Below are 19247 nucleotides of genomic sequence, written 5' to 3'. Positions count from 1 at the left end.
CCATTGCATGTAAAAGGATCAAAAACACTTCTAGTGGCAGAGCTGAGGTTTATAACTCAGTGTTTCTGGTTCATTACAAGCACCCTGTCTGCAGGTTTTCTCAGGATTCTAAGTTACAGTGATTTGCTCATGTTTGAGGCATCTTTGGCTTCATTACCAGACATTAAATATAACAACAAGAACTTGGCTTTTTATGTAAAGTTGGAGGCTTTATCAGACAAAATGAAAATAAACATAAAATGTTTATTGTCTGGGCATGTAAAATGATTTGTGTATCATGATGTGATTTTTTTGGTAATAATAATTATAATGTGCAGGTATCCATTGATAGAGCTCAAAGCCCAGCAAAACAATGAAACAAAAATGTAGGAGGGAATGATGTGAACAAAAAGTATTAAAGAGGATAGTGTTTATGTTGGAGTCATTTAGTCATACAGTCATAAAATGAGATTGACCCACTTGTAACAAGCATTTGAATTGTTTTTTTTCCTGTAAAGGTTTCATCTTAACTTGGCTGCTAATCAGTCTTGCACATAAAATTGTCTTTTATTTCTTAATTACATACAATAATGTTTTTTCTCTTCATATTGTTTTACAATTTTATTCAGCATCCAAACAGCGCAATAACAGGATGGATACAAATATTTGACATTCTAAAACTGTATATATACAATCAACATTACCTAAATGAGTCACTTCTAATATTAATAATGAGTATACATGTGAATAATGTGAATGGTCATAATCAATAGGCAATAAAAAGAAAATTACCCAAATAGACCAGGTTGATTGTACTTTTGTATATGGATTCTTAAAGCGGCCAACATTATTGGTAATTGTCAAAGACCAGTATCTGCATTTTATGTGAGCCAACATATGTACATGAAATGATAAACCTGGGAAAGTTTAGCTCAATCAGTCATCAGAATCAAAATAAAATATTGGATAACTCCTTTTATATGTTTTTTCATGAGTCTACTTCACTCATACTTACCTGTAGAGCTTAATACTATTTTTGCATATTTTCCTATACCGGAAGGTAATAACGATTAGATTAAACACAGCGTCCTCTATTGGCCCACTGATCTTTCGGTAGGTCAGGTAAGACGTCTTTGTAAATAGCTCTGTTATCATTCGTCTTCTTTGATAGGGGGATTTTCGAACATCAAGTTTTGGACTCCCCAGATCAAAACTAATGGTTACTCATTTTCTCAAAAATATAGCATTTAAAGGCACAATCATCTCTTGAAAGGAAACTTTTCCTCAATGACCATCTTCCACAATGACCATATTTAAAGTACTTTCTTTTCAATCTTACAAGTGTTATGCACACCCTTTAAGCTCCACTGCTCTTACCAAGTAAGTTTTTCAGCAAACAATTGTTTTGAGTAGTTACCAATAGTGTCCAGTGCCTTTAAGAAGTGTCTCATTTAATAAGCTATAGCTGCTGGATTTCTCTCTCCTTTATTAAGAAACGTGATCCATTAAATATTAATGTTGTTTAGCACGTTTTCAGATCCTTCATTTACAATAGAGTTGATTGTACTTCTGTCGACCTCGATATCATAAAGCCATTCACTTTAATTGGTCATTAAATAATATGCAGGGAGTTATAGCACCTGTGATTAATTTAAGCTTTTCCTTGAAATGCTGAATGAATTCAATTTGTAAATAAGGGCAGTTGTACTTTTTTTCATCTCGCACAAATCATATTAAAACATATTGTGGAGCTGGGTTGTAGATTTGTGAGGCAAATAAAATGTTTTGTCTTCTAGAAACATGTGTTAAAATGAGGTTAAAGTTTGGCATAGAACAAGAAACCGTTTTTGTTGGTTCTTGAAGTATGGAAAAGTCTAGTGTGACAAGTACCTTATTTATAAATATTTGAATGAAAGTAATTTAAACAAAAAATCCTGTTTAGAAAAGAAAGCCTGATAAAAAAATATTGTGTTGTTATTTTACATAGGACCTGTAACTCGGGTGTTTGAATGGACCTTATAATGTTCCACTAGTGAAGGGTACCTGTATGAGAAAAGTAAAAGTTTTTTACTTTTTAGAGGAGCTCATTTCAAAAGTGATTGACTCTGTGACAAAATCGGATTAACAAGTGACCTTGAGTCTTGGAATAATGCTTAAATTACTTTTTACAGGTGAAAGCTTCCAAATAAGATGATTGAATCTGTTCATCATGTTAATAGCAGGTTGTTGATTTAATATTCATATGGGTTATTTATGTTTAGGTTAGTACTTGGGAAGAGATTTGTGAGGGGTGTTTATTCACTCCGTCCTACATTCTGATGGAAACAATTTGCTCTGATCCTGTTTTGATATCAAAGGAAAGGGTATAGACTGGTTTTAAGCTTCCTCTTTATAATAACAAATATAGTGCAAGCTCAAGGTTTAATAGTAGAATGAGTGGTAACTTGACTCAGGCACGTATGTGTTTAATCAATGCTTCCTGGTTTACTTGTCGCTGGGATTCTGAATCTCCATGGTGCATTAATGTCTGTTTTCTTAGATAGTGAAAGTCAAATATTTGTAAACAGCCGATAAAGGTAAACATAAGATAAGTTTAATAAGTACATAAGAAAGATTTGAAATGTTCAGGAAGTATTTATTTTAAAAGTGAAGCTTAGGGTTTATAAACTGACAAAAACATCTTTTTGATAGCACAATTATTTGCATCAGTTGAAGGAGTCAAACTTAAATAGACGACAACCCCCCTTTGAAACTTTCTGCGGTTAATATAATATCATAACCTGTTATGATCATCACTATTTAAAATCATATCCTGTTTGCCAGAATTTCTCTCCTCCTCATGTTGCCCATTGATCTGGATGTCTGGAAATAAAGGAGTTGCTTGTGTACCTCAAAACCATAATTATCTTACCATGTCATAAACAGATTTCCAATTAATGAGAACAGGGGAAGTACGTATATGATTTTATAAAAATACAGAACTTTGGTTCATCGAGTTTTGAGTTTTAATTTCCAGGCATGTGTTATCCATCTAGACTGGGTTTTCTTTCTGGATCTTGCAAAAGAGAAAGTGCCTGAAAGAAGCCCTTGGGGCCGGCCTTGGCAGTGCGACTTGGGAACACACCCTTCCCTTCTGGCACTTACACCCCCACTGAACATGAACTTCAATTTGTAATGGTCTGACCTCAGTCCATCTAGGTGTCAATATCATTGACCTCTGTGTCAAAGGTCAAGGAGGTGATCCATAATGAGAACAAAGAGGGTGATTCAGAGAGGGAGAATGATGATTTGGTTTTGAAATTCAGCAGAGCTGGATTCCTCATTTGTTTATGACGCTTTGGAAAGGGTCGAATAAAGAATGCCTTGTAGTTTTTGTGTTTCTCAGAAAAGAAATCGGAAAGTACATTGATGCCATTTTCCAGATTTCAAGTGTTCTAAAACTTGTCTACAAAAACATTTTGCCCGTTCGACTACGTATTATTTCAAATTTTACCAACATTTGGATTCATTTTTATTTATGACGCTTTAGAAAGGGTTGAATGAATTCCTTGTGGTTTTTGTGTTTCCCTGAAAAAATTGGATAGTACACTCATGCCAATTTTCCAGTTTTCAAGTGTTCTTAAAATTGTTTTACAAATTCTTTATAAAGCATTTGGCTTGTTCTGCTACGTATAATTTCCACTTGTACCAACCAGTTTATGAAAATAGATTATGAAAATAGTTTGTTTGCCCCTAGGCTCTGTAACCTTGAAAGGAAAACATATAAAAACTGTTTGAAATACATTATCTATCAATGAGTAGAATTACAATTTCCTCTTTATCTTCAGCAGCGGAGTGTGAAATATCTGTCAAGTCTAGCTCTAAAATGGCCCATAAATATTACCAGCTTTGACCATGGAGACCAATAAACCAATTTACCTCAAAAGGTCCTGGTGTCAACCACTTTGACATCATTGTTATTCTGTGGCAGTAAACAGGAATTGGTCGCTGTTACTGATTTTTTAAAGGCTATGTCACAAGGGGGAAGTTGCGGAATTGGAAATTGCTCTTCTGGGAACCATAAGGCGTATATTTGGGCTGTCTGTATGTTCCGCATTTATATAACATTTGGTGGGGTTGGAGCATGGATGTGGTATGCATTTTGTAGTCCACTTTTCTTGGCAAACTAGAGCATTGCACTGCAGTGCAGTCACTTGTAAAAGCGTTTAACATTACATTGAAGTTCACTTAAAGCCAGAGGACACTTTCGGTAAACAGTAATGTCCAAGGCCCACACTTCGTGTATCATAACTTCTATATAAAATAACAAACCTGTGAAAATTTAGGCTCAATCGGTCATCGGAGTCGGGAGAAAATAACAGGAAAACCCACCCTTGTTTCTGCCTGTTTCGCCGTGTCATGACATATGTTTAAAATAAATCCGTAATTCTCGATATCGAGAATTTATATTGTTTTAATGTTTTCTCAAAAAGTAAAGCATTTCATTGAATACTATTTCAAGAGAAGTATTTCACCATTATCTTCTGTAAACCCTGTAAGTTATTTGTAAATCTGTGAATTTTTTGTTTCTGTACCGAAAGTGTCCAATGGCTTTAAAACACATTTGTATTATTATTGTTTTGCTCAAACAAGAAAAAGTCTGAAAAGAAGAACTCAAGTTTTAATCTTCCATAAACTGTATTATTGCTGTGGATATTCTACATCTTGTTGACAATAGAGGGAGCCCTTTCTCATTCTTGACACATCATGACTCTATCGACATTCTTTTCCTGAAACTTGTATGTTTAACATTCCTTATTGATGAAATACTATGGAATGTTAACAGTTACTAGAATTCCTCGCCATTGCCCAACAATGATCAAAGACCAATCTGTGCCCTTCCAAACTTACCAATAGTTTACAGGTGTAGAAAGTGTAGCGTAACTCTAAATTCCCAGCAAAGGGGTTCTTCATTGTTGATGTATACTACTCGCATCAAATTTCTTGAGGTTGGAATTACTCAATTCCCAGCTTGAGGTATTACAACTTTGATATGGTATTAACTCCCCCGAGGGGACAAATTGTGTGTTGTGAACTAAATCACTTGGGTGAAGTATATATACAAGTGGAAAAAAACATTTATTTTCCTTCCTCGATTGGTGAAGTAAGTTTGTAAGTTTGTCGATCAGCAAGAAGTCTCCTCAGGGTTTAATGTGTACAAAGAAGAAACTTGATCAGTTTTTCTTCAAATGATATTATCGTTTTTGTTAGATTTTTACAGTGAAATGTTCTATTTTGCTGAAGAAGTTTTTTCAAGAACATTAGAAAGGGAATTGTTATTATAAAGTACATTTTGGTCCAAAGACTAAATTATAAATTTCTTGATTAAAAAAGAGGGTAAAATACTCCTTGAGTTAAATTAAATGTGCTTAATACTTTCCAAGAATTTCTCTTGAACTCTTCAACAGGGCAAGAAAGTTACTTTATAAGGACGTTGAAAAAAGTAATAAATCCAAAGTAAATTTCACCATCTGTTCCAATTACAGATAAAGACCCGTTAAATCAATTTTTGCTGTACTCCAATTATAGGCAGACCTTGCCTTTACAACACGACATCCAAGATGTCAGTCAACCACAAAAATTGAGTTCATAGGGACCGACAAGGTAACGGGCCTTTCCGTTGCTTTAGGGTATGTTGTGGCCAAGATAAACAGCTCAGCAGTTTGAGGAGTGGGTTTGAACTCCAGTTCTTATGTTGGACCACCAGGCCCCCTGTTTCATCATCAGACGGTAGGATTTGGTGTCACGGACAAGGATTATGGGCGGCAAGCCTGGGGCAGGAGTGTGGGTTGGGTATTTGATCAAATAAACTTTGCTTGCTGGCAGAGAGTCTTCTTTTCAATAAACTTTTCTTTCCTTTGGTGGTAGAAGGTATAGAATATTTTAATAGCATCCGATCCCTTGAGTATGGTTTTTCAGGAATTACTCTGGAGTCAGGGTTTTGGAATTTTGTAATCGTACTTGTCACAACATGGTAAAATGTGAGGTAACAGACAAATGAACTACATTTGATCTAGACCGGAGGTAGATGTTGATGTCAACATTGTATCACTTATTTTGAGTTAGTGTGTACTGCATGTTTTCATCATGATGTTCTTGGCATATGGGGACAAGATTAATTGTTCTTAGCAAAACAGAAACCCTCACTTGAAATAATGAATCAAGTTGTCCACACACCAGTGTAACTCTCTTTAACTTCTTTACTACTTTAACACTCAAGGAAACTTGTGGCTTTCTGTATGAGAACTTTGTAGCATATGCATGTCTGAGTTTATTAACCCTTACTTGGTAAAACCCACAGGGATGTAAGAGCAGTAATTCAATCACACTTCCTGCAATATAAAACATTCCGACTCTGAAGGATTGGTCATCCAATTGTAAACATAATCACAATGACATAAGGTCATGGGTTATTTGAAGAGGTGGTTTGGGACTGTCAGTCCCTCGTGTCAACTCAATCCAAGGTGCTTCAGTGACACTGGTGACAGTGTTAAACTCCAGTTTCAGTTGGTGTGTGTTCTTTGGAGAGTCAAGTTCTACTTCAGTATTTTGGTATAGGTCTTATTTTGAGACATCCATCTATGGTCTACTCTACACGGTATAAAGCAAACTGCACTGGATTTATTTTTTCGGTTGAGCATCTTGTGATGACTCTACATCTTGTGAAGACGTTTTTTAAGAAGTTAGGTTTTGGAAACTTTTCATCTCACTGAGCGTCTAGCTGACTTTATGTGCCAAATTTTGTGTAGTTCTAAAGTTGAAGAAACGTTTACCCCTGTTTGCATCTTGTTCTCAACGTCATCTAGACTTCTTCAGTAGCAGGCATTGGTTTGAAACATCCATATCTTTAGTCCACTCTGCATTGTATCAAGAAAACTGCACTGGAATTAGTTTTGGTTGCTGTATGTACATCTTGTGAGTTCTCTTCTTGGAAGATGTTTTTGAAGAAGTTGAGTTTTGCAAACTTTTCATTTCACTGAGCATCCTGACTTCTTCTATGTGTCAAATGGTTTGTGTTTCTGAAAACTTATTTTCTCTGTCTGCAAGAAGATATAAATCCGATTCTGATCGGACCTCTCAACTGAATTAGATACTGGTAAGTTGCTTACTACTTTCATTCTATTAAAAATCAACTAAATTCAATGCCAAGTGGAGGTTCAAGTGGAAAAACTTCTGTATTCTGTCACCGTTCTGAAACAAATTAATATCCAATTTACTCAATGAGATATTCCTTTTGGTAAAAATGAGTGAAAAAGTAATGGCAAGATATGGACATTTTTCCATTTAAAGCCATTATACACTTTCGGTACAGAAAAAAAAGAACAGTTCACAGATTTACAAATAATTTACAGGGTTTACAGAAGGTAATGGTGAAAGACTTCTCTTGAAATATTAGTCCATGAAATGCTTTACTTTTTGAGAAAACAGTAAAACAATATAAATTCTCATTAGCGAGAATTACGGATTTATTTTAAACACATGTCATGACACGGCAAAACGTGCGGAAACAAGAGTGGGTTTTCCCGTTATTTTCTCCCGACTCCGATGACCGATTGAGCCTAAATTTTCACAGGTTTGTTGTTTTATATGTAAGTTGTGATACACGAAGTGTGGGACTTGGACAATACTGTTTACCGAAAGTGTATAATGGCTTTAAGTGCTTGAAATTAATCACAAGTCCGTGCTCTGTTATCCATTGGTCTAACTCAGAGTAAGATTGTATGATGGTACTAACCCTAAAAAATGTCCGTACTGCATCTGCACTATTTATGCTATAGCGCCCTCTATTGGTCACTATCTCACCACACTTTATTGATGCATGATTTTGGATGACTCATTGTATGGTTGGACAAACTACGAAACGATCCATCTTATTAGATCATAGACAAAATCATGTCTGGAGGCTCACATGAAGTATCATAGCGCCCTCTGTTGGTAACGGATCAATTTTTGCAGTTAGAAATTGAAATTTTAAATTTGTATGGTTATTTAAACCAAAATTAATATCAGTACTGTGGCAAACAGTCTTGAATCATCTGGGTTCTATTCAAAATCATGCCATGCGTGTTTTTCACTGAATAATTTTCACTATAATGAAAAAAAATCTTGCGGTATAAGGTAGCATTTTCAATAGATTAAAAACATTCAAGAATACCACACTGCTTTTTTAGTCGGGGATGTTGGTTTTTGTAATAGTTCTGGTAATATTGCTGTGTGACAATAGACTTTTCTTTTGTAGAAAAATACAACAGTTAACAAGTTGATACAACAATGCTTTCATAAACATATCACTGAATTGTCAATTTTAGCTACCCAAGATAAAACATAGTTTATATACTATTTAAAAAAAAGGGGCTTACTTCTGCCATTTAGTTATATTTCTTTATTGTGATATTCAATGAATGGAAGTTAATGTTTGTAAACAAAAGCAAGCTCCATACAAATTCGGCCTAATATAAGAGATGTTAAATTTGCATAGCTGGGATAAAGTAGTTGGAAAACACACCCTTCCAACTGATCCATTTATTAAGTAGGGGTGTTTTACTATACCAAAACAGTAAAACCACTTTCACAGCAAAGGGTAAGAATTGATTCAGTGCACACAAAACACTTTGGTGACAACTTTTTAAAGACTCTTCCATTTGCGTCAGGGGTGAACAAATCTCCATGGCATCTCTGGCTGCACAATGGCTGAAAGTGCTGAGACTTTTCCATCTTAGGCGGGGAGGATGAAAATACAAGAGGGGTTCACACAATATCATGAGGGATACATTAGACATTGTTTACATTAAACGACTGTTTTAGAGGACCTCTTATAATAATATTATTCAGACTATTCAATAATATTGTTTTATGGCCTTTGAACAAATGTGATAAATGAACATACAATTTCTGAATAACCGTGGTACTAGAAAATGGTTGTCATATCAGATTCAAGGACTTCAATTTTTGTTCCTTTTTTTTTGGTCTCAGGAATTTGTTGTATCTTTTTTTTTTAACAAGAATCTTTTACTGTTAAAGTATTTACTTTTCTTTTCATAAAATTAAGCGAACCTTGAATTACATTTACTTGAAATGCCTCAATAATAAATTAAAATAAAAATATATAAAAAAAATTGCTGCGCAAAATTTCTCCTGTATAGTGCAATCAAATGAAAATTTCATCTCAAAATTATACTTTTTTTCATTTTTTTTTTTTTAAAACCCACAATAAATGAATGTTTTCATTTGCCATTACCAATCAAACCAACAGGCAAACCATTATTATAATCCATACAAATCTTTATTCAACAAGGATTTAAAACAATATTATTTTCATCAGGGGGAAAGAAATGGAATACAGAATTGATGATGTAGTGTTAAAGTCGACATCATCTTTCAATCCCACGGGTCATTAACATTAATTTGTGCATCCAGCCTTTTCCTATCATTATCACTCCTCCCGCACTCCTCCATCTAGGCCACTGTGTCTTATTTCCGATTCCACTCCACTCGCCCATCATTGTTTTTTCTTGGGGAATGGGAACATCAACACGGCACAAGGGGCACAGCCAATATCACATACCAGTGATCGATTCCATTGGAACGGTCCCCAGCACAATAACCATTTTCATAATTGGCCGAGCTGTCCGACACCGCAATTTACTCATAATATTCGCTTAATGACCCCCAGACCAATCTCCCCCATGCCTGTGTATCCCGCCGACTCTCACACCGCCTTTCTTCATAATCCCAAGTGCCTGTCTTTTTTTTCTCCCCCCCTTCTTCTTCTTTTTGGTGCGATTTAATTTCACGAGCGGGCAGCCACTGTGGTGCAGCCGTGACTCATCATCTGCACCCGGTATCCTGGGACAATGGGGACCAGTGAGGGCCCCGGGCCCCGTAAGGACATGAACCAATAATAAACACTTAGCATGAAATTTATCAATGTGCGTTTCACGACTTGCCAGGCCCCTGTTAAAACATGCCAATTTTAAGAATAAAAGAACGTAGTGCGCCCCGGGTTCTTCCACTCAAGGCGTATCTGCAGGTGCCATAAATGGGCCAGTTACTCTGATTGAAGGGGGGAAACTATCGGCAAAAAGAACTAGCTAAATTTTGTCCCAAAGGATGAGGCACTAACTCTGTTTTTTAAGAAGATACGTTTAAAAGCATATATAATTGGCGGCTAGTGCCAAACATTTTGTTGAGAATAGTGTCTTAAAGGCAATAATTTTTTGGTAACCTTATACTTATTGGCAATTTTATTTGAAGGGGAAATTGTTTATCCTGTCAGTCTTATGTGTATGGCTCCAATATTTATAGTGAGGTTTTTTTGGGGACTTATTTATCTGCGTACCATGGAATTCTGTGCTTACTCCAATAGAACTACGTGCTTTATAGGGCGCCGTAAGCACAGAATTTTGAGGCAAGCGGAGCCATAGTTTGCACCAGCCTTGTTCAATACCTCACAATTCTTTTGAGATAGTAAATAATGTCTTCAAATCGTCTTTTTACAGAATTGGTTCTTCATTTTGTTTCATAAAATTATCTTGTACACCATCTCAGACTACCTCGTTGCAGGCAAGATTGGTTACAAAAAAATCAAGTTGCAATCCATTCATCAAGATATTTGTTTTGAAATATCTAGTTGAGGGGGTAATAGGAATGTGGGATGTGGATGAGAAACAACTAAAGAGAACATTTGAAGTGGCTTCTTTATTACGTTTTAAATGAAACTGCCTGGACAATGGAAACACTCTGACACTTTAACGAACTTGGCACGATCCCATCTCAAGATATCTTCAGTAGGCAGTCCACTCTGATAGATGAATAGACAGATGTTGTCATTAGTTTGCAGAGGCAGTAGGAAGATTTGACAAGATGCTAGAGTGTTGCATTTAGGAGAACATTCACTCTCACTCAATCATTCTTCCTCCTCCTTGTGTGCATCCCTTGCATCCATCAGGACCCTAATGGGAGACCATCATTAAAACCATTCCAAACTCAATGTTGTCACATCTTAGACATCTCGTTGATTCCATCCAGGGTTGCGATTTTGCATAGACATTGTTGTGCATGCATGTCTCTGGATGACCATGCTTGTGATATCCAAATTTTTGCTATCTACTAATAAAAAAATCACACTAGGTTGGCGTGTTATGTGAATACTTACACATTTGGTGAAAAAACTATGTCTTTTGTTCCAAAACTTGAAAACAAATTCATATGTGGTTTAAGCCCACTTCATACTTCCTGGGAATATGAAGGCGATATACGAATGTTGACATCACAGAGCTGTTTTCGCTGCGAATGTTTCAAAGTTGTTGAGCACATGTTAACTGACACAAATTATTTGTTGCGAACTTGTGACGTCAAAATTCGTATCGCATTCAAATTCGTAGTAAGTATGAAGCGGGCTTTATACTGCAGAGAAAATGGTTATCGGTGTGTTAAAAGGTTTTCTACATGCAGCAATAATCATACAAACAATTAGGTGTTGTTTTTATGTGCCAGTGAATTTTGTTATATTGATTATTAGCTGTACAGTTTACACCACATTCTTTGTCTTTAGCTGAGGCCATAATTTTTACAAAATAATTCATGATGGTTAAACTTCTTTTGTTGGTGTAAATGTTTCTAGAGTGGCTGTATAAAGGTCAAATTCAGTCTTGTGGTGCACTCATTTTCCAAAACATTGAGTCCTTATGAAACTGGAAAATTAGAAGTCTAATTATCCTCACATTTAGCAGTGTAGAATGCTCGTTGAATTTGATACTCTTCCAGTGCGAAATTGTTTAATATCTGAGAACATCAAGTGGCATCACATTTCAAATATATATGAGACTGTTCATTTTACACCAGGAATTTTGTGTCCATTTTCAATCAAAATTGCACTAAATTTGATCTTTGGACTAATGAAAATTTTCAGTTTGGATTGTACCCTTACTTACTTTAGGAATGTACAAACCCATTAACTGTTACCATCCAATGGCATCATGTTTCGAATTTCTCCTCAGAAAGAATATAAAATTTAAGTGAAATTTCTCACCAGTTTTAAGTAAGGTGTGAATATTGTTTAAACAAACAATACTTTAGGACTCTACCTCTTGGATGTTTAGTGCACCCAAAAAACACACACCTGAATTTGACCTAGAGCCCTTCTGCAACTTTCAACTGACTACTTGGTACTACACAAACCTATGATGTCATCAGATATGGCTTTTCTCATTGGCTTACAGGTCAACGTCAGATACATTGATCTAGTCATAGCCATTGCCAAAGAAAGCTGTTTATACCTCAGCTCTCTCAAAGTTGACTGAACTTTTTGTTTTTCCGCCTTGCAGTCTCAATTGTCAAGACAGCTTTGTACAAAGAGTATATTTGTATGTTCAAGTTATCAAATTTTATTTGCATACTGTAAGAATCTTTCCGTAATTTGTAACTGACTGAATGCATAACTCGTAGATTCCGTCATTCAGAAAAAGTTGATCGAACTGTGTACTCGTCGTGACGTGATATCATCAAATATCATTTTAGCCCTCAAGGCAAATAGATCATTTCCATACGCCACACTGCCGCGACCCAAGTACGCATGAACTATGAAATTAAACACTATCAATGAGAGAGAGAGAGTAAAGAGTAGTATAGAGTGCCTCAGTGTGACTCATAAGGAATTAGAATGTACACAGCTGTTTTGCACTCATTTTAGGCCTGATGGACCACTCATTGGATCATCCCAATTTTCTGTAATTTGTGAGATTAATGTTTAGTCATTTTTTTCAGGAACCAGGGATTAAATGAGCGTCAAGCTTTGCGAGCGAGATAGGTCTAGACTTTTTGAGAAAGCAAAACAAAAATTAAAAATGCGCAATTTTTTGTAATTTTCTGTAATTTGTGAGATTAAAGTTTAGTCATTTTTTTCAGGAACTAGGTATTAAATGAGCGTCAAACTTTGCGAGCGAGATAGGTCTAGACTTTTTGAGAAAGCAAAACAAAAATTTTAAATACGCAATTTTTTCTAAAGCAAGTAGGACGCTAATGGAGGCAGGCCTTTTTTACAATTTTGTTAATCCGATCTAGGCCTACTGTACGCAACTTGCCATGGAGTCCAAATAACGTGGTGCCCTTTTGTGTTTCTTTTATAAAAAGTTGACAAACAGGGACAAACAGATAAGAACTTGAAATAAGGTAAATTAAAGCATTGCGGTCCACTTGCTAAATTTTGTTGAATAAATTAAAATCAAATACAAATAGATAGGATACTTAGATAGGAGAGGATAAAAATGCAAGAGGGGTTCACTCGATATCATGAGATGAATTATGAAAAAATTTTTGCTGAGTCTTTTGAAATTAAAGCGATCCGGTCCTCCTGTTTAGGAGCAACGTAGAAAATGTTGCTGAATAAATAAATAAACAAAATAAAAAACTAGATGGATCTTTATAAGTTTGGCAGCCAAATATTGCATTAAGTTTTTTAGAGAGACTTTCTGTCAGTTTGTTAAACCTTGAGTCCCGCCCGAATCGACTTAACAGAACTGTTTAAACACATTAACCGAAGTCCTCTGTAAACACTAAGCTTGATTATGTTTGCAATAACACAATTATTGTCCATGGTTTTTCCTGTTTTTCTATGTTGATGTTGCTTGTTATTTGAGTGCTTTAATTTATTCATTCTTTTGGGGTTGAGAAATATTCTAAAATCTCAAATGAAGTTTACCTCAAATTGAATTTGATTCACAATGTATATTCACAAGAAGTGCTTACTCTTTTGCAAAACATTGAGGTAGTCTGTATTTTGTGAAATAAAAAGTAATTTTTTGTTTTGTTTTATAAATTTTGTTTCTCTTGTAAATGAAAACATTTCAAGCAGGTGGAACTAATAGAATAATTTTGATATTTGATATCACGACAGCTTCAATGTTTCATCCCTTGGAATGAACTCCAATCCATTTTTTATTTTTTGTTTTTTATTTCTTATAAACATCTACAAAAATAGTCAGTCAATACCCGGTGAAAAAGAAACCCCAAATAAATAGCTAACTTTTTAAAACTCATTATTTACAACAGTACATTTACGACTACTGTTGTGATGATTTTAAAATCACACTTCCCTGTTACACACTTAGTCCATGAATTTCTAAACCGTCACTAAGGGTCTGCAAGAATAATTTGGGCATAATTAATTACACTTTAGCAGGTACGCTGTGTTTGAACTGAATGTCTGAGGTTTGCCAGAGAGCCATCATTCTTCATTTAGTCCATGGCTCTGTAATTAAACAACCTAATATAGAATGATTGATGAGTATTGGAGGGAGAGTGTACAGTGTATAGAGTCAACATCTATTCATTTCAAACCTAAATGTCTTGCAATTCACTGTTACCCCATGTAATGAAATTCAATTAATAGGCTGGCCTACATGATGACGTTTGGATGACCTTTATGTAGGCTTACTACATCATCGGTCTTTTAAAGTTGAGAATGTTGCTTGACAAATGTATTTGTTAGGCAAGAGCCAGGCGCACAAGCATATTTTAAAATCTGTATTTTTTTGTCTAAAGTAAGTGATTTTTACTGTAGCATGATTGTTGTTTACTTATAGCTAAATAGTGTTAACCTGCTTCTTGAAATTGTCCAATTAAGAGGCCACTTGATGCTAAGATGATGTAAAGACCAATTAATTACCCTTAAAAATGTCTTCAATAAGCCATTTGCGGGTTGCATTTTAAAAAATTATGTCTGGTACAGTGCATTGCTCTCCAACAAGTAAATGCATAATTTGAATGTTACATGGTAAGGAGCAAGCGTTTTCCTAAAGCAGTGTTGGAGCCTGAACAATTTTAGTGGTAGGCTCCAAATCCAATTTGGTCCACCATGGATCATTGCTAAAGTTTGGGTAAATCTGTGCTGGGCAGCGCAGTGTATTTGTTTCTGGGCAAACCCCCCTGGCACTACAACACTACATATTAGAGACGACTAAGCATTGCACAAGGATTGCTATCTGAAGCTTCCTCCTAAAACCTAACTCTAAAGTGACCTACTAGATTTTCAAGAAAACAATGCCTGAACATGCCAAACAAAAACAGTTGACTGTTAGACAGATCAAACAGAAAAGTAGTAGAACTATGCACACTAACTGTAATTGTTGAATTTAGGAAATAAAATAATTGTCAGAAAAGCAACACAGAAGTTGTGATAATTTCACTGAAAGGCAACACACATGATACCTAACCTTGAAGCATTATCAGGTTTATTCAAGATGTCCCCATTGACTTTTGCTAATTTCTATGAAAAAAAGTCCCGCATTCAAATTGATTTGTTTAAGTCTAGAAGATTATTTGTTTGAGAAGGCGTGTTAGTGATCGTGTGACTACTGAAGGAATACACCTGTTAGTATAAGAAAGGGATTCAACAACACTCCCAAAGATAGATTCTTCCAATTCTCCCGTAATTATCAGAATAAATCCGTGGCTCTGTAAGGGCTCAAAAACCAATTAAGACTGCCCTCTTTCAGAGAGGCGCCGTCCATCGTCTTGGCTCTCTTTCCACTTCATTGAATGTTGAAAGCCGACTTATCCCTGCACTTGCGCTCCGATATCGCCACCTCACACATCCAGGATTACTCATCGAAAGACAAGCACAGCATCAGCGTAACGTCACGCTAATTGTCTAGCTTGTGTTGGTGTTGCTGTTGTTACGCGTGGTCGCCTTCATCCTGAAGTTGAAGATTTATCTAAGACGCGGTTGGTCATTATCAAGAGTGAAACGGAAAGACTCGTTTCTATACTCCAGAGGTGATAAATTATCATGGATTTTTCTTGGCTTTTCTTATCAAACTGTTAGTTTTTAACGGAGAAATAACCCGCTCCAGTTGTTCAGCTACTGCACTTTCGTTTAAATTTGTACCGGTTGTGAGATTTGTGCCATTAATTCGGGGGGTCCAGGATTTGTTGTTCGCTCTCAATATTAAGAATGAAGAATTATATATATTTAATAAAATAAGTGTTCCAAGGGCTTTTTTGTAGGTTTTGTAGTTGATCTAACTTTAAAATGTATAAATAAATCTCTTTGAAGATATTTTTAGAACAAGGATCAAGGATTATTACAGAACTAGGTTCAATTGTGAGCCTGCTGTTTTTCATCTAACAATGCGGCTAGAAAGACAGAAAGTGATTGAGAAATAATCCCCACAAACCACTGATTTTTTACGGCCGACATTTGGTCCGGTTTAGTCCTGATATGATCTCAATTTCATTCTTGACCCCCTTCCCTGTAAATCAAGCGTTAAAAATCTCTTTTGATGTCCCCCCAAAAGAATCCAATTTATCAGCATCATCCAGTGAATTCTCCTCCAGGCATAATGCTGGAATGCACTCACTAAAAACTTGCCATTAAAACCCTAACAGTAGAGGGGGGCTAGGAGGAAGAGACCCCTCTTTATGGGAAACGAAGAGTAATTTAATAAGAGATAACACAAACCCACTTAGCAAAGGGATTCCTTCAAGGGAAGTAGCAAAATGGCGGGCGTGGTTCAGTGGCGGGCTCGCTGTTGTTTTGATATGTCAATTATGCAGATTATTAGAGACTTAACTTAGATCCTTTGACTGATGGATTGTAACCAGGGGACTGTTATTTAACAATGGTGGGTAGTTTCTGGGTTTGAATTGAATGGACCAGGTTAATTTCTTTTCCTGTGTTTGTTACTGCTCCCTACCCCCCCCCCCCACAAGAAAACAATGAGTAATACACCATAACAATATTGTCAATTTTTCTTTGTTCAATCACAAATCATTTAACAATTTACCTGGTCAGTTTACCTTGGGGTTTACAGCTATATGTAAAAGAAGAATGAATAACTAATACATAACATGTAAACTACAGATTTAAACAAAGCATGGGTAAAGGAATAGGTGATCAAAGCAAGTTATTTGTTGACAGCAATCGCTTCAACTTTCTAATAATTCAAATAAACATGCTGGAACTTAAAATTTGATATGTTCCCCCTCATAAAATTCCTCCACTGGGGTCAGCTACTGTAATGAAAGGCCAGATGAAAACCATTTGAAGGTAAACATTAAAGTGACCAACTTGTTTTAATTGCAATTCCACTTGGCAGCCTGTAATATATCGCCTTGTAATATTCCCAATAATTTCAAGTATTGTTTACATTACCATCATTGGCTCGGCTTGGACGACTCTTCACCTCTGCTCGAAAATTATGATCGGGGTGAGGACCTTTTTGTGTCTGGTCTCTTTAACACTTGATGAAGGAAACAAAAAACAATAATTGACTTAATTAATTGGTCGCTGACAATAAAATGTATGGTTGTGTGGATGTGCTGGTAGTCTAAGGTCTGACAGTCTCTTGTAATATATGCGCATAGATAACCAGTAATGGGTCTATGTATGCCTGAGTGCATGCCTGCCATTAAGTTTATGATTAAAAATGCGCATAATTAATGAGTTTACAGAGTGGACGATGCACTAGTGCATGCGAATGTTTACAAAATATAATCTGTCACATATTCGCATACGAAATGAGAACACAAGGCCTATGGACAAAATTAATGAGAAGTATGGTAGGCCTTTGACATTACTTGATCTTGATAGATGTGTCTTCACACTTACAGTGTGTCATTTGGGTGTACAGTGGTGTACCCAGTCTATGGGTATAATAGTGCAAACAAATTAATGGCTTATGCATTGCAATAAAGCAGTCATAGTATTTCTGCATGCATGCACATCATAATGTACATTTTATTTACACTTGTATGTGACTGCTCATACCAGCCATGCATCATGGTAATTTAGTTTCAGGTATAAACCTGTACTGTTTCTGAAAAAGCCATGTTCCCCTTTTTCAAGTCTTGGTTTTAGGAGACTTCTCAGTAAAATAGTTTCACTACCAGACAAATGGCATACATTATTTGAAGTGCAGAAGTGTTTCTGGCTTTGTTGTTATTGAGAACAAAATGAGTAGAATCATTTCCCTGTAGCTTTTAAAAAACAAATTTGAACTGACCTATCACCACCTTTAAAACAAACAAATAAATTGATGCAATCCCACGGTGTTAAATATGATAGCCCTGGAAAGAGCATTTCAACATTTGTATTCCAACATTTGTTTCAACGCCCAAGTGATCTTAAATACAACCACGCTGAGATGTTGCTTCTTATCTCAGTCTTCCTTGTAATCCTCGGCTATACCCCACAAATCCCCCAAACCTCCCCTCCCCAACCCCCTTGCCTTCAGTCGTCAACCCATCCATGGTCCTCCGCACACACTATGTCACTAAAGAATCCAAGCTATCATTCAATCCATCACCATCCCTCTTCGTAGTCCCCATGGGAACCGGTTTCCGTGACGCTGCCTCATTACATCAGTCACTTCATCACGGCCCCCCTGTCTTCAGACCGCAAAGCCGGAATCCTATTAAATATGCAAATTAGGCCCTCTCATCTCTTCCATTGGTGCCGATACTGGTGGTTTAGAACCTGATTGCTATGCATGAATAATTATCACACACCAACATCCCAGCGCATAGTTGCATGTGCTTATGAACGGCCTGTAGAGAATCTTTAAGCCCCGGCTAAGACATGATTTCAATCCATAAATATAGCCAGTGATGTCAGGTGAGAACTGACTGCTGCATTGCTGACTAGTAGTAGTACACACTGTCATAGTTCAGTAGTACGCTCAGCTCACCAACACGCACACACGTGCATGCATGCAAACCAGCAGTAGTAGCTTCTCTATGTAGTAGTGACAACCAACCTCCCTCCACATGGTGCATTGATAGCTTTTACTATACTGTCATGTACATCATCTTGATCCTGGATGATAACCTGGAACGTATGATGAGATGAGATATGTATCAGAGAGATGGAAGGTGCAAGTGTTACATCGTTGACAAGGCTACCACCACCACCACCACAGTTGTTTTGAAAAGGATGATTTCATTACCAATGGCACCTGTGTACAGACTCTACTGACTGCATCAGCTGTACAGTGGTACGGGGCACGAGGCAGGAGATAATGAATGAATGAGTGTCCATGAGATGAAATACATGTTCAGGAAACACGCACTGACTGCTAGTCTCGTCGAGTCAAACACCTTAGATCGCTTTGCAAGGAGGATGCACATGGAGGACGTCTTTTCTTGCTTTATATTTATTTGGCTGTGAATGTATCTGATGTTTGTCATTTGCTTACATCCTTCAAGTTTTATACTTTCGTAGCGTTTTGAGC

Source organism: Asterias rubens, chromosome 6, assembly GCF_902459465.1.
Source record: "Asterias rubens chromosome 6, eAstRub1.3, whole genome shotgun sequence".
Classification (NCBI taxonomy): Eukaryota; Metazoa; Echinodermata; class Asteroidea; order Forcipulatida; family Asteriidae; genus Asterias; species Asterias rubens.
Note: the sequence above shows the minus strand (reverse complement) of the source record.